Here is an 18,979-nt window from a genome sequence, read left to right on the forward strand (position 1 = left end):
TGGATGAACCATTGGCCTGATCCAACATGGCTTCTGTTATATTCTTATGTGTTGTAGGGCTTGTCTACCCTCGTCTTAGGACATGGGTCTTATTAGTCATATGGGCTAAGGGAGACCTAATAAAGAGGTTCTTCTTATAAACCATATAAAAAACTAGGTAACAAACACATTCCTTCACAAGTACAATGATGAAGAAAGACCCCAGGTAAGAAACTTGGATTTCTTCAATTATTGTTGTTGTTGTTGTTTAGATTTGTTCATCACCCCTTCCCAGCTCACAATGGGTTCTGGACTATGTACATTGTATATATCATAAAAACATTATAAAAGATAAATTAAATTAAAACTTTTTCAGAAGTCCCAGATGTCCCTTTCTAGGTCTAAAAAGCAACATCCGAATCTGAGCAATGCATTTCCCAGATCTCTAGAAGAAAGACACATTTCATCTTCCTTTCTGAAAAAAATACAGCCACACAGAAACTGGAGTATAGGAAGATAATTAAAGCCCATGATTTAGACCATTTAAAGTGGATTTAGCCAGCTTGGAATCTGGCAGATTTATTGCCAGGACACAGAATGGTTGCAAGTAATATATTTTATTGAACCAAACTGAGTTAGAGGAAATAAACTTCAGAACACAGTTATAAAGACTTCACTTCTGTAAGAGCTGATTAGGTTCATACACCTTCTGGTTTTTTACACTTTTAATGATTCTCCTTGACCTACTTTCATGGTTCTTACACTGGAACACAAAAGTCTTATTATTTCCCAATTATTGGTGTATTTTTATTTGAAGATGTGTTTAGTACATTCCCTTCAAAACTGTCATCTAGAACATTTAAATTCTAAAATGAGTAGCTAAACAAAGGGTCATTCCAGACATTCTCTTTACAGCCTTATATACACAAACATCTTGTTAAACTGGATTCAACACTACTAATTCCTATTTTACACTCTCACTGCTGTAAACTTGTATAAGGATCTTCAGCACTGGCTCTGGATAAGGCTTTGAAGCAGATCTTTATATTCCAATTTGGTGTAGGGGGTTTTTTTGTTTTTTTGTTTTGTTCAGAAACAAAAAATCTACAAACCAAAAGAACCCCTTCAGAAAGATGAAGAAAAAGACTAAAGAATCAGTTTCCCAGGCACTTCCACTATAATGGTGTGACAAATCAAAGTGGTGATTTGCGATTTGTAAACAACTTAGGAACATTATCTGAATGAGTGCCTTTATAGTCTTGTGTAGTAATGCTTTCAGATTGTTAGTAATTGTTAATTAAAGGGGGGAAGTGCTGCTTGCTATTATAAATGCATGGCACTTCCAACAGCATATCGGCTGCTAAATTTTCTGCTGTAAGATAACAGAAAAGCCATTAGAGTATTTGCTGCCTAGATGCTTTGGCAAAGGTGCTCGAATGGATTAAGCATAACATTTCTAGAGAGTTAAATCCATATTACAATGAGTCACATTTTAACCCAGATGACAGTAAGGAAATGAAACAGGGAGTTGCATGCTAGGAATGGTGGCTGTGACATCCCCCCCAATAAAATGTACATTCATGATTAAAATAAGTAGCAGCACCATCCCAAATCCTGCCCTTGGGCATCTAATGATAGTTACTAAGCTCCATGCTAGCATAATTGGAAGAACTCTAGCACTGGCATAGAAATGGGTGACATCAAGGGTATAGGTCACATCAAGGGCATGCAAGGGCAGAGTGATTCATAGTCAATATCCTGGCACTACTTTTCATCATCTATTTCCTAGTGCACTGTGATAGGCTGTTGACCTTTGAGTGACAGGCTGTTTGAACAGAATTCTGTTGAGAGAGACAGTTAAGAAATGACAGTTAGAAACACACAGTAAAGAACACACAGTAAAGCCCTGACTATGGGTTGGGAAGGAGGCTAAGAGAGTGAATGGATCAAGGAGGATCCCTATTCAAACAAAAAGGGAAATGGGTTCTAATGAAGAAGAATGATCCTTGGTATTTGTATAAAGAAGGATTTGGGGAACTTGTTTGTATGTTCCTGCCTTCTAGACTTTATGTGTTGGTGAAACTCAGAAACCTATGTTTGAGTGTTTAAGCAGAAACCAGAAAGAAAGCCTCTCTCTCAACATTTTAAAGACCTTGTTGAATAGCAGAAACACTTGTTGGCAAAAAGGTATCTGGTGTTTGTGTGAATACAAAGTTATCTCAGTTTTATTATCTGTTTATCTCAGGCATCCTACACCTGACCTTTTCTCATATTTTCTTTCTTTGGAACTTTTAAAATCCTCTTGTGCGGGGGTGTCAAATGTGTGGCCCGAGGGATGAATCAAGCCTGTAAGACAGAGCTATTCTGCCAGGCCTGTAAGATGGAGATATTCTGCCACAGCTACTCTGTGGAAATAGGGTTGTCAGGTCCTTTGGAGTTCTGTGTACAATTCTGGTCACCACACCTCAAAAAAGATATTATAGCAAAGGAAAATGTCCAGAAAAGGGCAACTAGAATGATTAAAGAGTTGGAACACTTTCCCTATGAAGAAAGGTTAAAACACTTGTGGCTCTTTAGCTTGGAGAAACGTCGACTGAGGGGTTGCATGATGGAGGTTTACAATATTATGCATGGGATAGAGAACGTAGAGAAAGAAGTACTTTTCTCAAGTGTTTGTTGCCAAAAACATACATGTAGTACAGTACTACTTGCCATGTGGATCCTCTGTATAATGTTGAAAGCTTTCAAAACAATGGTAGCTGTAGAAATTTTTTGCATGGCACATGGGGATCCACTTGATGATCAGCATTAAACTAAGTTGAGAGGCCACCACATGGATGCTGTTTACAGCATTGTTCACTATGGCCAGGCCTCAGATTCAGTGGGAGCTCACAGGAGCACAGCTCCTGCACCTTTCTGAGAGTTCCACCTCCCCCTTCTGAGAGTTCCACCTCCTTGTCCATTGAACAGTATGTACAGCTGCATAACAATCCCTGGATGAGCTCTACCACCTATTTTTGTACAAAACGATTCCTGACTATGGCAACTGTTAAGGGTTTGGTTGTATCTACAGATTTATAGAATGTAGCAAACATTGTTTGCCTCATTCACAAAACTTCTCCCAATTCAGTCATATTTCTTCTTCTCCTGGAAGGGTATTCCTTTTTCTTCTTTCAGGCTATGTCTTTGGCTTCCTTCACTACCTTTTTAGAATTCATTTCTTTACAAATCCTCTAGCTTCATCTAGCCTACCTTTCCTTCCTGCTCATTAGATCCAATCGTATTATACCTAGAAGCAGAGGACTGTCTGAATACTGGAAACACATATGGATGGCTTTTCAGTAGTGGCACCTTGCCTGTGGAATGCCTTTTCTCTTGAGGATCACCTGGCACCTATTTTTTTTTAAGTTATTTTTATTTTGTAAGCCATATTGGGCAGGTTCCCTGGGAAGGCGGCATGAAACATTTCTAAATAAATAGGAAGATAGCTGGATGCCATGCATAGCTCCATTGAACAGTCTTAAGTAGGATTCTGAATACACATGCCTGTTTAGGATTACACTAATATCCTTTTGGCTTTCTGAAAAACATCCAAAACATGCCTGAGACTAAATAAGTGACTATAGGTGATATTGTAGTAGGAAGGGTAGGTGATATTGTAGTAGGAAGGGTAGGTGATATTGTAGTAGGAAGACTACAGGTGATATTGTAGTAGGCAGCAGTAATCTGCCAATAGACTATGGGAGTCCAATTTATGGGTGAAAAAAGTTAAGCTAGATGAGGGATAAAACATTTATGCTTTTATGAGCCAAGATAAATGAATAAACGAAGAAAAATAAAAACTGGTACCATGACAGCTTTAATGTTGCCTCACCAATAAATGGCTTTGGAAATATAATTGAATGTTCAATACCAGCTTTTTCATCACCTTGAACAAGCAGCAGGCAATAAACATGCCGCCCTGCAGAGTATTCTAACCTGCCTAGGCTTTCAGGCTTCTTGCTTTGTTATTTGTCTGTTTGTTTGAACAGAGTGATTCACCTGCTGCAAGATTAAAGAAAGCAGTGGAATTGTTTCCTTCCATTTTCTTCTTGCTAAATTTTTCAGGAATTGTGGGGTCTTCTTGCAAGGCCTGCCTCATTATTTGCCTATAATTAGATTTAAGATGAAAAATACTTTGTTCTGAGAGTAGCTCTTTTCCTCTCACTAACACAACTGCGGTGTGTGTGGCTACAAGAACTGATAAACTTTTTGTTATCTTTTTGAGGTAGTAGCAATGCAAGCAAATATTATCCCAAGCTTAACAAAAGTTGCAAGCATGATAATCTAAGTGATCAAGAGAATAAATTATATTGTCAAATGGTTCAGTCAGTCAGGATGGAACTGAATGAGTCCATATTGGATGATGTAAGGTATGCACTAGTTCTGCCTCTGAGCATTACCTCAAGGAAACTGAGGTTTCAACTGGATATATGAATTGACACATCATGGAACCTAATTTAATTAAGAAATTAATTTTTTAATTAAATCTAGAAATTGCCTATGACTGATTCATACATTAATCTCCATGTGGATGTTCAGGTGTGCCAAATGGGACATATTCACTGCATGCTGCCGCTCTCTGTTGTACACAGAACAACTGCCAAAGTATCACCCAATCTGGCACACAATCAGCAACTAGCAATCAACTTGCAGACACCTTTCCTCTACAGCAAGGGTGGACAAACTTGTTTAGCATAAGAGCCACATAGAATAAACATCAGATGTTTGAGAGCTCCAAGGCATGAATAAATATTGCATACACATCTTTATTAAAACTCTTAATACTTTCTTTGCACAGAAAGATAAAATACATATGTATGCACTTTATAACATGACCGTGCTAGAAGAAGACTTTCAAAAACAAAAGCTGAAAATAACAGTTCTCATAAACCAGCACAGGAAAAGGTTAGGGGATTATTTTTGGCACCAGTGGGAGAAGGAAACACACATGTACCATATAAATCACTGACCACCATTTGCATCATTATGCATCTCTCTTTGCCTTAGTAAATACAGCTCATACAAAAACTCAGAAACAAAGGGGGAACCCTGCACTGCCCTCTTTAATTCCATCCCTCCTTCCATTGGCTCCCTCAGCTCTTATTTTTTTAGGGAAGTTCTCCTAGGCTATAAAAAAAGGCAATGAACCAGAGTTTTAGAGGAAAACTGCTGTCTGTCCATAATTAAAATAAACCATGGTTTCTTTTTTGCGTCTCAGCCTTGATTGTACCGAGTTTAAGTGAAACATGTAGAATCTGGGTGTGTCTGAATACTAAGGAATAGTTTGTTGATTTCCACCTGTAAAAAAACCTGGCCCTATTTGATTGATTGCATTTTTAAGAGGCTTAGATGTGTTGTACTCACACCTAAAGGACTGTGAAGGATTAATTCTTCACAGAGCCAGAAAGCCTTGTGTGACAGGCTTTACTAAGCAATCTGATTAGTTAGCATCAACTGAGCAAAAAAGTCTTGAGAGAGCTGGATGCTGAGGAGAGTTGGTCAGATTCCTGTCTTAACTGAGAAGAGACATGTTCTAAGACTGAGAATAGCCCTGACAGAAAAAGGGTTTAATGCTGACAAAGTCAGACTTTAGCCTTGACTGAATGCAGTCTGAATTCAGCAAGCTGAGAGCAGTTTGAATAGAGACAGAAAACTGGGACAGAGTTTGGCAAGGAAGTTTGGGTAGCAGCGAAGGCTCCAATTCAGGCCAAAGGAAAGGGGATAGATAGAGAAAGAAGATGCCCTACCCAGTCAGTGAAGGGACAGAGAAAGAGGGAAAATTCTGCTGCAAAAGGAGGGAAGTGGACAGGGTGAACCTAGCACTTCTGATTCACTTCCAACTCATACCTGCCTATACCTTCCAATTCCTGCCTATACCTTTCCTGCCTATACCTTCCAATTTTCACCAGTGCTACATCTTCATGTTTTTTTAACTATAAATTGGATCACTCATATACCGTTTCCACATAGGATTGCCAGACCCCCCCAGTGTGACTCTTCAATGACTGCAGACCCCCAGTGGAGGCAGGGCTTCCCCACTGCCAGGCCCTGCCCTGTAGCTACCAGTCAGCTGGTTGGCAGGGGGACTTACCAGGAAAAAGAGAAAAGGCCTAGACTTTGTAGCTAGCATTGTACAGGAAGTGATGTCATCACACCAGCAATGTCTGGTCAATGCTCTGGTGTTTGGGCAAAACCTCTATGGCAGAAGCCAGTTTTATCTAATGTTTTTGACAAATACCAGAATGTCACCTGGATGTCACAGCACAATGATGACACTTCCTATACATTGCTGGTGATGAGGCCTGGGCCTTTCTTTTTCTCCTGGTAAGTACCTCCCATCACCTGCCAGTTGCCAGGAACATAAGAACATTAGAGAAGCCATGTTGGAACAGGCCAATGACCCATCCATGCAAACACTCTGTGTCACACAGTGATCAAAAAAGCCAGGTGCCACCAGGATGTCCATCAGTATGGCCAGGACACTAGAAGCCCTCCAAATGTTTCACCCCCCAAGCACCAAGGATACCGAACATCACTGTCCCAGACAGAGAGTTCCATCAATATGCTGTGGCTAATAGCCACTGATGGACCTCTGCTCCAATTGTTTATCCAATTCTCTCTTGAAGATTGAGTTTCCTGCATTGTGCAGGGGGTTGGACTACATGACCCTGGAGGTCCCTTCCAATTCTATGATTCTTCCAACTCTATGTAAGTTACAGCAGCCACACAGAATTGTTCCCTACTACAATTCTGTGGATGCTTGAAAATGAGCTGTTCATGGCTGATCACACCCTTCCGTTCTATGGAAATGCCACCATTGTCCAGTTCTTTTTATAATCACTCCACCATTTCCTTCCAAGATTTATTTTATAACATGTAGAAACCTCAGACAACTGGAGAAAGTGTGTGAAGTTGCAGATTGGCATTTCAAGGTTTCCCCCATAAATATTCCAAACTATTATACATTTTGGAGCTTCAGACACAACATATAATTCACACTCCTTCGGTATTACATTTCCCAAACTTTTGTATTACATTTCTCAAGAACTGGGGTAAAGGTCAATCACCTCCAAGCAGCACAATAGTAAAAATCATACAACACAAATTTTCCTTGAGTGAAGAAGAGAATGTAAATTCTTGAAGCTCATCAAATTACCAATACAATGGCCCTCTCTTTTATTGCAGTGTTCTTATCACACCATAACACCTTTTACATTGTCATAAATATGTCCTTGGTTTTCTTTTGCTGCTCTTGAGAATGAGCCTGTACAAAAACCAGCTAGTCAGCATCTTCTCCACATTGGTTTTACAGAACAAAATACTGAGTTACACCAACTAAGGGTCAGATCTGTGTTTTAAAATACTATCACTTACTATGTCCTAGGGAAATGTTTTCAAAATTTCTATAGTAAGAACTCATGCTTTGGCTGTTACTCACAAGGTGTCATTTAAAAGATATAAAACAGAGTTCTAATCTAAGGCAAAATTTAGTCTTATCCTTATATATTGCAGTTTGTTTCATTCATTTACAGCAATGTAAAAGCTACATTATACAATTAGGGCTTTTTTTCAAGTAGCAACAACATTTTAATTGTTTTATACATCATAATATTGCTGACAGAATCAAACACCTGTTCTACCACATCACAAACTGCACAAACCAAACCAGTTCATTTGGTGGCTTAAAGTTTGTGACAATTTGTGATTCACAAACCAGGCACACCACAAATCATGAATTGAAGCACTTTTTCCTGTTTCATGCCCATCCTTACCTAGGACCCCAGCAGCCAACTCTGCCGTGAAGCTATATGTGGCAACCAACGCCTTTTGACCCAAGCTTTCTCATGAGGGTGCTGTGACTATAAAAAGAGGCAATATATAATATCCTGAGCTCCTTAATGGAAGGATGAGATAAAAACTCGCTACACAGATGGCTCTATGCTTATCTCGCTTCCACCATACCAATTTAACATCTTCATATCTCATGAGTCCCCACCAAAGCTTATATAATTATGCACACTAATTTGACATCTAGGTGTTAGTTTTCTCCTATATCAACTTCCTTGGATGTGGATTGCTTTGAAAGATATTTTATAAACAACAGGAAATTCCAATAAAAAGTACAGGCACCAATAGCTTTGGAGAACCTCTTGTTTAGAATTTTTTGGGCTGATCATGGAGTTCTGAGCCAGCTGAGAGATACAGCAGAGTGCTAATGCAGAAGCTCTTATTTTTAATTCGCTGGCCTTCTCCTCATGGTGTATAAACACAGACTCTTGGCAGGCTATGCAATGATTGTCATTCAGGCTGTACTATTGAGCCAAAAGGAGACACAACAGAAGATCACAACTTTGACCTCCCAGCTCTGCAATCTGAAAGAATTAATAAGCAAAATACCATCTGCTAATCACATTAGCCCTACCTCTGAGGCATAATTTCTAATTATCTAGAGTGCTCAATGCTAAGTTTTTATGATGACATAATGTACCTAATGAACATGCTACACATTTGGAATGTACAACTTTGGAGAAACAGTCTATATTTCTGTTTGTTTCAGCTGTATCATGCTGTACTATGACAGAGTACAAAGTACAATTAAGCATTTACATGACCAGTATATTTCACTCCCTCCTCAACAGATGACACACGTAATATTTCAGTTTTTGCCATATGATAAGATTTCCATATCTGAGAATAGCCTAGCCAAAGCAGCAGAAACTGCTGGAATATTCCCTTCAGTAAACTTATAAAACAAAAAATAGTGCTGTGGTGCTGTATGTGGCAATCCTACCATAGCCTTTTCCATATCTTTTAAATAATTTCCACTGGTGCATTGCTAAGTGAGCCAACTCCTACTGACTTTGAATAAGGACCAAATATTCATTTATTACAAACATTAACACTTGGCCCTCCCATCTGAAGTCATGTTATTGTCTTGGAATTCTTTTCTTCTCTGTGCACATTTCCAGCTTGACATGTCAAATACATACATTGTTATTGGCACTGGCACATGAAATTTACACAGTCCAGTCCTTGTGTTTTCTTTGGTCTTAACAACAGGGAGGATTGCAGAGCCTGAATTTCTTTCCAGGATAAGATTTATGTACATGAAATTGTGCTGACAAGATTACTCATGAGTGACAGAATGAAATGGAGCCACGAGTGGGTAAAGTGGTCATCCCAAATGAGTGTAAATAAATCCAATATTCGGAGAAAGATGATGTCCTGCTTGATTTATTTTTCCACCTCCTTGGAAAACACTGCTGGGGAGTTTGAATTATTTTCATTTGGACTTGTCAGGGAGGATCTGTGGTTAAGGAAGACAGCTATTCTGATAAATGAAGTAGAGAAGGGGCTGTGTTGTCAGCAAGAACTTTACAATTCTTTTAAATTTTATCATTGAGCTTGTATAATGTATTTCCTGCATGTTCAAAGCACATATCTCTCCTTACAATCCACTGAACACCAGCCAGTGTTGTTATTTCCACATATTAGATGTAATACCGTGCCAAGATTGTAAATAGGTTGAGATTTAATCTGGGAGTTTCCAGAGCATATTCTCAAACCTCAACCATAAGGCTATAACTACTAGAAATGGCTGACTCCATTGCCTGTGATGACAGATTCACATTGGGATAGATGCAGTGGAAGATTTCCCATAAGAAGCTGGTAGAATGGATCTTGCTGCTTCCCCAAGCACCATACCATTTGGCCCCAGATTTCTCTCCAAGGATCAGGAGAGCATTACAGGAAAACTGCATTGCAGGGTGGGGTGTTGATGTAAAGTAGCGAACTCAAGATCACATTATCATTCTCTTTGAGTCTTGCATCAGTAGAGGATAGGGAGGAAGGCTCCTTTACCCATTGCTCCTTGTTGCTAAAGTGCCTCATCCTATAGAACATTTTGCTTGTGAGGCTCTCTTATAGAGTAGAAATTCAGAACAAATTATAAGATGCTTAGGGAGGGAAAGATGGGGAAATATCCACTTTCCTACTTCCTTCTGTAAAGTTGTCCACTAGACTGTTTTATATTACATGTATACAAGTCACTGTTTTATATTACATGTATCTTATATGAACACAATACAATGCTTTATACCAACTCAGATGAAGAAGACCATAGATTTATACCCCACCCTTCTCTCTGAATCAGAGTCTCAGAGTGGCTTACAATCTCCTTTATCTTCTTCCCCCACAACAGATACCCTGTGAGGTGGGTGAGGCTGAGAGAGTTCTCATAGAAGCTGCCCTTTCAAGGACAACTCTGCAAAAGCTATGGCTGACCCAAGGCCATGCCAGCAGATGCAAGTGGAGGAGTGGGAAATCAAACCCAGTTCTCCCAGATAAGAGTCCGCACACTAAACCACTACACCAAGATGGTCAAGTATTGTCCTGTTCTGATTGGAAGCAGCTCTCCATAGTCATGGTGGGAGGTCTTTCCCAGCAACTGCCACCTTAGGTCATTTAACTGGGGATGCCAGAGACTGAACCTGAGATCTTCAGCATGCAAAGCTCACCCTCTATGGATGCTATCACACAAGAGATTTGGCCCAACCTAGCCTCCCATTCAGATTAAATGTGTACAATCACACAAGAACATCTGCCCTCCAAGCCACACTCATTCTCACTCCGTCTTCAGATGCCTCCAATCCGAATTTAAAAGGTACCTGGATCTTCCCAGTAGTTTCTCCCTGAAACTCATTTAGGTTGCATATTTCCTGGCTATCTGAACACCAGAGAGCAACTCAAGCAGAAGAGCAATGTGATCATGCCAAGCTGTTTCCGGGATGTTCAGGGCTTCCCCCCCTAACTCCACTTTGAGGAGTGCTTGTGCACATCTGCTTTAGCACACACACTGGGGGACTTTTTTTAAAAAAGAAAGAAACCCTTTCCACAGTGGTCAGTGGTTGAGGCACACTAGCAGTGTGAATGGCCAACCACTGACCACTATCGTGATCCTGCCACTTCAATGGCAGCTGTCTGATAGCCCGGAAACAGACCAATCTCAAGTAGCTTTTTTGGAGCTAAGATTATATTGCACCAATTTCCCAGTGTGATAGCACCCTACCACTAAACTCTTCTAACAAGAGTCATAAGAAAAAGACATTGGAATGGACACTTCCTCAATGTTGCAAACATTCTCACTTACACAGTCATGTTTCAATCCATTAGATGTTTGCTTTTTTAATGTTGCTATGAGACAATGCCCCCTTCCTCCACTGACAATGCATAATCCCACTATAACGGGGAGGGACGGTGGCTCAGTGGTAGAGCATCTGCTTGGGAAGCAGAAGGTCCCAGGTTCAATCCCTGGCATCTCCAAAAAAGGGTCCAGGCAAATAGGTGTGAAAAACCTCAGCTTGAGACCCTGGAGAGCCACTGCCAGTCTGAGAAGACAATACTGACTTCGATGGACCGAGGGTCTGATTCAGTATAAGGCAGCTTCATATGTTCAACATACCTCTGAACCTCTTCACCCTCTCAACACTGAGGTGGAGCATGGCTTAATACATGACTGCTTATTCTAGAAAATATTTGCATATTTCCTCTATTCTATTCTGTGGTTGTACCCAGTGACATGTGCACAACTTTGGTTAATATTAACAGTAAATAAATATATTTCTGGCAAAACACACTCAATGTCAGGTTTAAGACAGATGCAACACCAGAGTAGTTAGAAGCATTCTCTAGTCAGTTTTGCTTGGATAGTTTAGGACTGATCTCCTAGCCTCAATGGACAAGGTCCTTGTGGTTGTGATGCTACCACTTGCAAAAGAGATCCTTGCCTTTCCTGGATGCCAGGATATTATTTGGGTCCCTTTGGCCAGGATTATTAATGCAAATTTGGTGGAATAAATTTCCTTAAATGAAGGAAAATTAAATTAATGCATATTTGGTGGAATAAATTTCCTTAAATGAAGCTATTGTAAGAGGCTTCTTATGGGACAGTGATGGCTTTGATTGCACAGTTGGATGATGATGAACTTCAATTGAATAGAGAATTATGTTGTTTATTGTTTTCGCTAGACCTATCTGCAGTCTTAGACATTGATGAAAGAAATGAAGGGGGTTACAGAGGTGGTACTCCCAGGGTTTGTTTTTTGTCCAGTAGGGTATAGTGAGTTGCTCTAAAAAATGCAGAACCAATTACTTGGTTCATTGACTGTGGTGTGCCTCATGATTCTATTTTGTTACTTTTGTTGTTTAATATTTAAATCAGTTCAGTTTTTGAGACCATCTAAAACTTTGGGATGGTATGTTACAAATAAGACAAAAAAAAGTAAAGGTAGTCCCTTGTGCAAGCACCAGTCATTTTCGACTCTGGGGTGACATTGCTTTCACAATGTTTTCACGGCAGACTTTTTACGGGGTGGTTTGTCATTGTCTTCCCCAGTCATCTACACTTTCTCCCCGTACACTTTCTCCCCAGCAAGCTGGGTACTTCAGGAGCCGGCTACCTGAACCAGCTTCCGCTGGGATCGAACTCAGGTTGTGAACAGAGGGCTCCGACTGCAGTACTGCAGCTTTACCACTCTGTGCCACGGGTCTCTACCCGGATCTATATTTTGTTAACTTATAGTACAATCATAAAACAAAGTTAAATTCTTCTAAAATTGTTACTTCCAGAAGAACCTATCTCTGCCTTAAGCCAGTGGCTGATTACAGTTCTCAAGTAGATGGAAGACAGAAGAAGCAGAAACTGAAACCAGACACAATGGAAGTGATGGTGGTTGGTAGGGCTGATACCAACCATCTGATACCAACCCATGTCACCCTTAGGTCAGCCAACAATCTCACGCAACTATATTTTCTAATCTATTATTGGTTTTGGTGAGGATTTGAATGTTCTCCATAGTCACACCATTATTAGAGATGACCACAAACTGGAAAAATATAGTTCATGGTTTGTGGAACTCAGAGTCCCTTTAAACCTCTGCTTTCTGCTCTATCCACAAACCACCACAAACTGCTTTAAAAGTTCATGGAAGTTTGTGATGGTAGACCTGTCACAAACTTTGATTCACAAACCACAAATGGGGCAAAATTCATGACAAATGCCCATCCACTAACCATCATCAAATAGCTTCACTAACCTTTTGGCCTTCAGAAAAACCAGTATATCCCAAAAGGCCTTTTGCTGATTATTATTATTTAGAAACATATTTGCCAGCATATATGAAGAACAGATTCTGTTAAATAAACACTTGCTATGTTACCCATAGAACTGGCTCAAGAAGTAGATCTTCCAGAGACTCCAAAGGCTGACCGAGGATATAATTAGGTTTCCAAATTCATCGGAGTACCTAATCATAGCCCTATATCAAAATGTAGCAGAAATGCAGACAGAAACTTCTGGCCATTTGGTAACTTTCATTGCGAGATATGGTTTTTCTTTCGACAGGAGACAGGAAGAAATATAGGCAAGTTTTCTTATAATTATTATATAGCATGTATTTGTGGGAATGACAAAAGAGATGAGCAAAAAACATTCTACTCTTCCTGACTGCTTCCTTGAGCAGGACAGTGGGGAATGATTTTGGAATACAAAAAAGAGACTAGTGGTGTATTCCTCCATCATATTTTGGCTTTTTGCAAATACTATATTTTCCATAATCAGTTCTTCATTTGGGTATTAGATTGTCATAAGCTTATCACCACCATTATCTTATATAAACAGTTCATCACAAATGATTCACACATGTTCTATTATTTAAATAAATCATTACGTGGAATTGGGGGAAATAACACCACCACATAAGAGGAATGATTTGGTACTTATTCAGCATTCAGCACTATATGTACTGTGAACTTCTGTAAAATATAGGCATCCTAATGGTTACTACAAAGCCATTTTGCTCTGGGGGCATCTTTGATCTTCCAAGAAAATTGGCCATGGATACACTCTTGAGTAATGTAGCCCATTTATGCTCTTGTGACATAATTAGCTATTTTACTTCCTACCCATCTTTTATAAAAACTCTGTATTAGAAATTACTAGATGGTTAGAATTTAAAAGAAATATGGGTTACACTTCTACAAATGTGATGTTTTGTGTTTGCTTTTTTGTAACTCCATAGCAACAGACTAATAGCTCCATTTTAAATATCTTTTCCCTGAAATTCATTGACACTCCCTATCCTACACACATTTACTCGGAAGTAAGTCTCACTGACTTCAGTACACATTATGCTTCAGAAAATCCAGAAGATTTCTACTTAGGTAGCAGTCCTATGCAAATATATTGGGAACAGATCCTATCTAATTAAGGGGAATCAACTTCTGAGCAGGCAAGTACACATTCAGGCAGTCACTTCCTAATAAATATTTACAAAATACAGCCTTTAACATGTTATATATGTGACTATATATGTGACTGATAATTTTTCTGCAGCCTATATATGTGACTGATAATTTTTCAAGTACTTTAAAAGAGCTTTATACTTCTTATCTCATTCATTCTCACAGCTATATTAAAAGGCAAAACAAGTAAAAGAGGTTGAAAGGAAGCCACTTTATGGATGCTAACAGACAGGAAGTTTGGGGTGCATGGGAGGCATCCCAAATTGCACTGGCTCAGAAAGAAGCATCCTAAACCGTTCACATGCTTCCTTGCAAGCCGTCTCCATCCCATCCGTGGGGCGACTTGGAATGATCAGATGACTGTGGCACACTATCCAATGTAGCTGCGAACAACTTTCCTCAAGACAGCCAGGGAATCCCTGGCTTAAGCAGAGATCTCCCATTTCAGCATCCAACTTTATATACCACACTGGTTTTTTTGAAATACTTCTAGATATTTTTAGACAAATAGGAAAGATCCCTTCCTGGGTGGCTGAATTTTTTTTTTAAAAAACACTTGGTATTATCATCTAAGCAGGCTTGGAAAAATATTTTCAGACTGGTCTGCTGAGAGCTACCATGGGCCCACCTGATAAAATTTCCCCTAGAGATCCCCTTCACACCACCCATATTCAACACTTGGCACCATTTTACTTCCTACCCATCTTTTATAAAAACTCTGTATTAGAAATTACTAGATGGTTAGAATTTAAAAGAAATATGGGTTACACTTCTACAAATGGTTAGAATTTAAAAGAAATATGGGTTACACTTCTACAAATGTGATGTCCTGCTTTTAACAGCTGTCTGACACCAAAATTAAACTTCTCCTGTAGATGTTAAAAAGGATGAAAGAAGTTCACTGGCTAAATATCTGCACATCAGGTTGCTTTTAAAGGCATGGGAAGCACAGCCAGTAAAAAGTTGCAAGCCCCTCATAAATATCCTATTTGGGATAACTGCAGAAAAGCTTGCATGAACTTTATATAACTTGAAATTATTTCATTAATTGCAGTACAATTCTCTGCTACCTTTCACGGCAATTTCCCAGTGTTTCAGTCAAGGAAAAGTATGAAAAATAGCTGTCAAAAGATTTTCTTGAAACCAAGCAAGCTTGGTTGTAGCTTGAGGAAGGGTACCAGTAGTAGCAGTTGAAGAAAGGGCCTACTAAATATGTCAGCATATTTTGAGGTACAGCAGCTGCCATGGCCCAGTGTGGGTGGTACATAGCATTGGCATTCCTGATGGCAATGGCAACAGCACTTCCAACTGCATACACTGGCCAGTGCTGTTGAGGAAGGGGTGTGTAGGTGGTGCAGGCAATTGAACATGGGCATTAGGAGTGCTTGCAAGCTGGAGAAGAACACACAAACAGATAGGTGCATGCAGGTGTGAGGATGGAAAGAGAGGACCCTGGAAATGTATGAAAAAGTTGCAGACCACCCACTTTCCACCCTCATTTTTGGCTCAGCATGAGTTTCAGAGAGATTTTTCTGAAAACAAAGTTACTTCAAAAAAAGAGGCAAGTTTGGGGAAGTGCCCTGGAAATGACATCACAGAAAAAGGTGGAGTTTTGGTTTTGGTGGAGTTTTGGTTCAGTGTGCCCTGGAAGTGACAACACTTGGCCCTTGACCTGGAAGTGACACCACAGGAAATGACATAATTCCTGTCTCCTGGCTCCAATCCCGAATTTTAGTGGGCCACGAAGGAGAAGTGTAAAAATAACCAGGCCATAGGAAAGAAAAGTTTGGGAAACCCTGCATTAGAACACAAACTGGTTGACATTCCGGGCTGGAAGAACTGTTTTATTCTTTTAAGATCTTATACTTCATGTAAATTTGCAGCTGGTCATGGGTTTGGTTTAACAGTGAGCTGTTGAGTATGAGACAAGGTTTTCCTGTCTTAGGCTGAAAACTTGGCATGACCTTGGCTAACCTTTTGTTATTAACTGAGAACTGAAGCATCATTTAATCATGAATTTTATAATGAAAATAGCCCAAAAAGCTCTGAAGCAATTAATTATTAACCAGCTTAAACCATTTCAGTATGGATGAAAGAAGCAGGTTTAGAAATTTACAGTTATGTATGTTTCTCCATGGCCCACTCTTCAAAGGCAATGTCTCTGAGTGATTAAAAAGCCATTTTTCTTACCATCCCCTTATTATGCTAAATAAGCTGTTCAATTAACTATTTGTTGGCAAAAATTCAAAACTCTGGTAAAATGCTGTTACTCTCGAAAGCTTTTACCATGTCAATATCCATGAATTTAAAAAAAAATTCTTTGAAATATGGATTAACCTTACAATTCTTGACTTGACAGTCTGCTTTGTGTGGAAGAAGGTGTTTCTCTAACAGTTCCAAAACTGGAGTGCTGGATGGGAGCTTCCATATGATTCATGCAGTAGTTAACTTCTTTCCATGAGGAATGGCTCATGATAGCTTCTCCCTTTCATAAAGAGGATCAGCATGTATTTGTTCAAGTTGCACACCTTTCTTCTCAACATGTTTTTGACTCAATACCACAGGAATTTCCACAGTGACTCAAGGCTTTTTGAAAAAGCCATACAACAAAGGATTATTGTCAATGGTCAGCAAGGACATGGGACTGCTCTTGTCTCAAATCTGGAAGCTACAGCTAGTGTAGAATGCTGCAGCCAGGCTGCTATTGGGGGTCCCCATGCAGAAGCACATACAACCTGTGCTGAAAGCACTGCACTGGCCGTCTGTTGCATACCAGATTCATTTCAAGGTGCTGGTTCTCACCTTTAAAGTTCTATATGGCGTAGGACCTGCTTACCTTTGGACCACCTTTCCCCATATGTTCCCCAGAGAGCACTGCGTTCAGGGACTCAAAATCTCCTGCTGATCCCTGGTAGGGGCGTAGTCAGGATTTGGAGGGTTGGGGGGCATTTACATTTTTAAGGGGGCACTCACACACCCCAGCGCCCCACACAACCTTCCCTCTCCTCACTCCCCCCACCCTCCCTCCTTGTTGCTCTTGCCGCCCTCTCTTCCCCATCACTAAAATAGTGCACAGGGCTTGGGGCAGAAGCAACCCCCAGCAGGAGTTAAAGGGACCACCTCAGCTGCTTCTACCCCCAGCCCCACACACTATTTTAGTGGCAGGGGAGAGAGGGCAGTGGCGAGGGAGAGCTGCTCTTTCCACCGGCCTTCCTTCTCCATCATTAAAATAGCAGGCGGGCCAGCAGCAGAAGCAGCCCCCAGCTGACCCACGGGCCCTTTAACTAGTGCAGGGGGCTGGGGACTGCTTCTGCTGCCTGTTGGCATGCTATTTTAGGGGTGGGGAAGGAAGTCCAGTAGCGAGAGCAACTCTCCCTGCTTCTCTCTCCGCTGCCCTCCCTTCCCACCACTAAAATAGCGTGCAGCGCTGAGGGCAGAAGCAGCCCCCAGCTTCTCACCAGTTAGAGGGCCCAGATCAGCTTGGGACTACTTCTGCCCCAGTCAGGCATGCCATTTTAGTGGTGGGAAGGGAGGGCAGTAGCGACAGCCGCAGGGAGAGCTGCTCTTTCTACCGGCCTTCCTTCCCCACCATTAAAATAGCTCACAGGCTGGCAGCAGAAGTAGCCCCCAGTCCCCAACACTACTTAAAAGGCCCAAGGATGAGCTGGGGGGCTGGGGGCTGCTTCTGCTCCCAGCCCGCACACTATTTTAGTGGCAGGGAAGGGAGGCCGGCAGAGAGAGCAGCTCTTCCTGCCACTCTCGCCGCTGCCCTCTCTTCCCCACCACTAAAATAGCGAGCTGGCAGGTGGCAGAAGCAGCACCCTGCAGGAGTTAAAGGGCCCACCGATCAACTGATTGTTGGGCCCTTTAACTAAAGCTGGAAGTTCTGACTGCTTCTGCTGCTGGCCCCATGAGCAACCTCTCCACCAGCAAATTGCTCATGGGGCCAGTGGCAGCTCCTGTCGACAAGGCAGAGGCACCGGGGGCTGCTTGGGGCACCAGGATCAGGGGGCCTTGGGCAGAAGTTGAGGTGATGTGCCCCCACAGGCCCCCTCATAGCTACGGGTCTGATCTCTGGGCTGAAGGAGGACCAGGGCTTTCTCAGTGGCTGCACCCTGTTGGTGGAATGAGCTCCCAGAAGAGGTCAAGGCCTTGCGGGACCTCTCTCAGTTCTGCAGGGCCCATAAGACCAAACTATTTAATCTTGTATTTGATTGCTGAATATGAAGCTGGAGGGAGTAGTGAAGTAATAACTTGCATTTAACATCACTTAGATCACTGATGAAACTGAAATTCTGAAATTGTGAAAATGAAGACAATCCTAAATACCACATAATTATTTATTTTAGATATTGTATTATTGTACTGAAACATCACTATGTAGCACCTTTTATGTTTTATGTTGTATGTTTTTATATTGCCAATGGCTTGTTAGCAGCCCTGAGCCTGCTTTGGTGGGGATGTCAGGATACAAATCTAATAAATTAAACTTTCCAACAAAGAATCTGTTTCTGGAAGGGATGTTTGCTAGAGACCCCTTTAGTGACCCAGGAAGAGCCCAGTTGTTAATTTAAAGCACCCAGACTTATGCAGTGTGCTTGAATGGCAAATTGGATGGAACACTGCCACTAGCTATAACATCTGAGCTGTGGTTGTG

Source organism: Heteronotia binoei, chromosome 6, assembly GCF_032191835.1.
Source record: "Heteronotia binoei isolate CCM8104 ecotype False Entrance Well chromosome 6, APGP_CSIRO_Hbin_v1, whole genome shotgun sequence".
NCBI classification, from domain to species: Eukaryota; Metazoa; Chordata; class Lepidosauria; order Squamata; family Gekkonidae; genus Heteronotia; species Heteronotia binoei.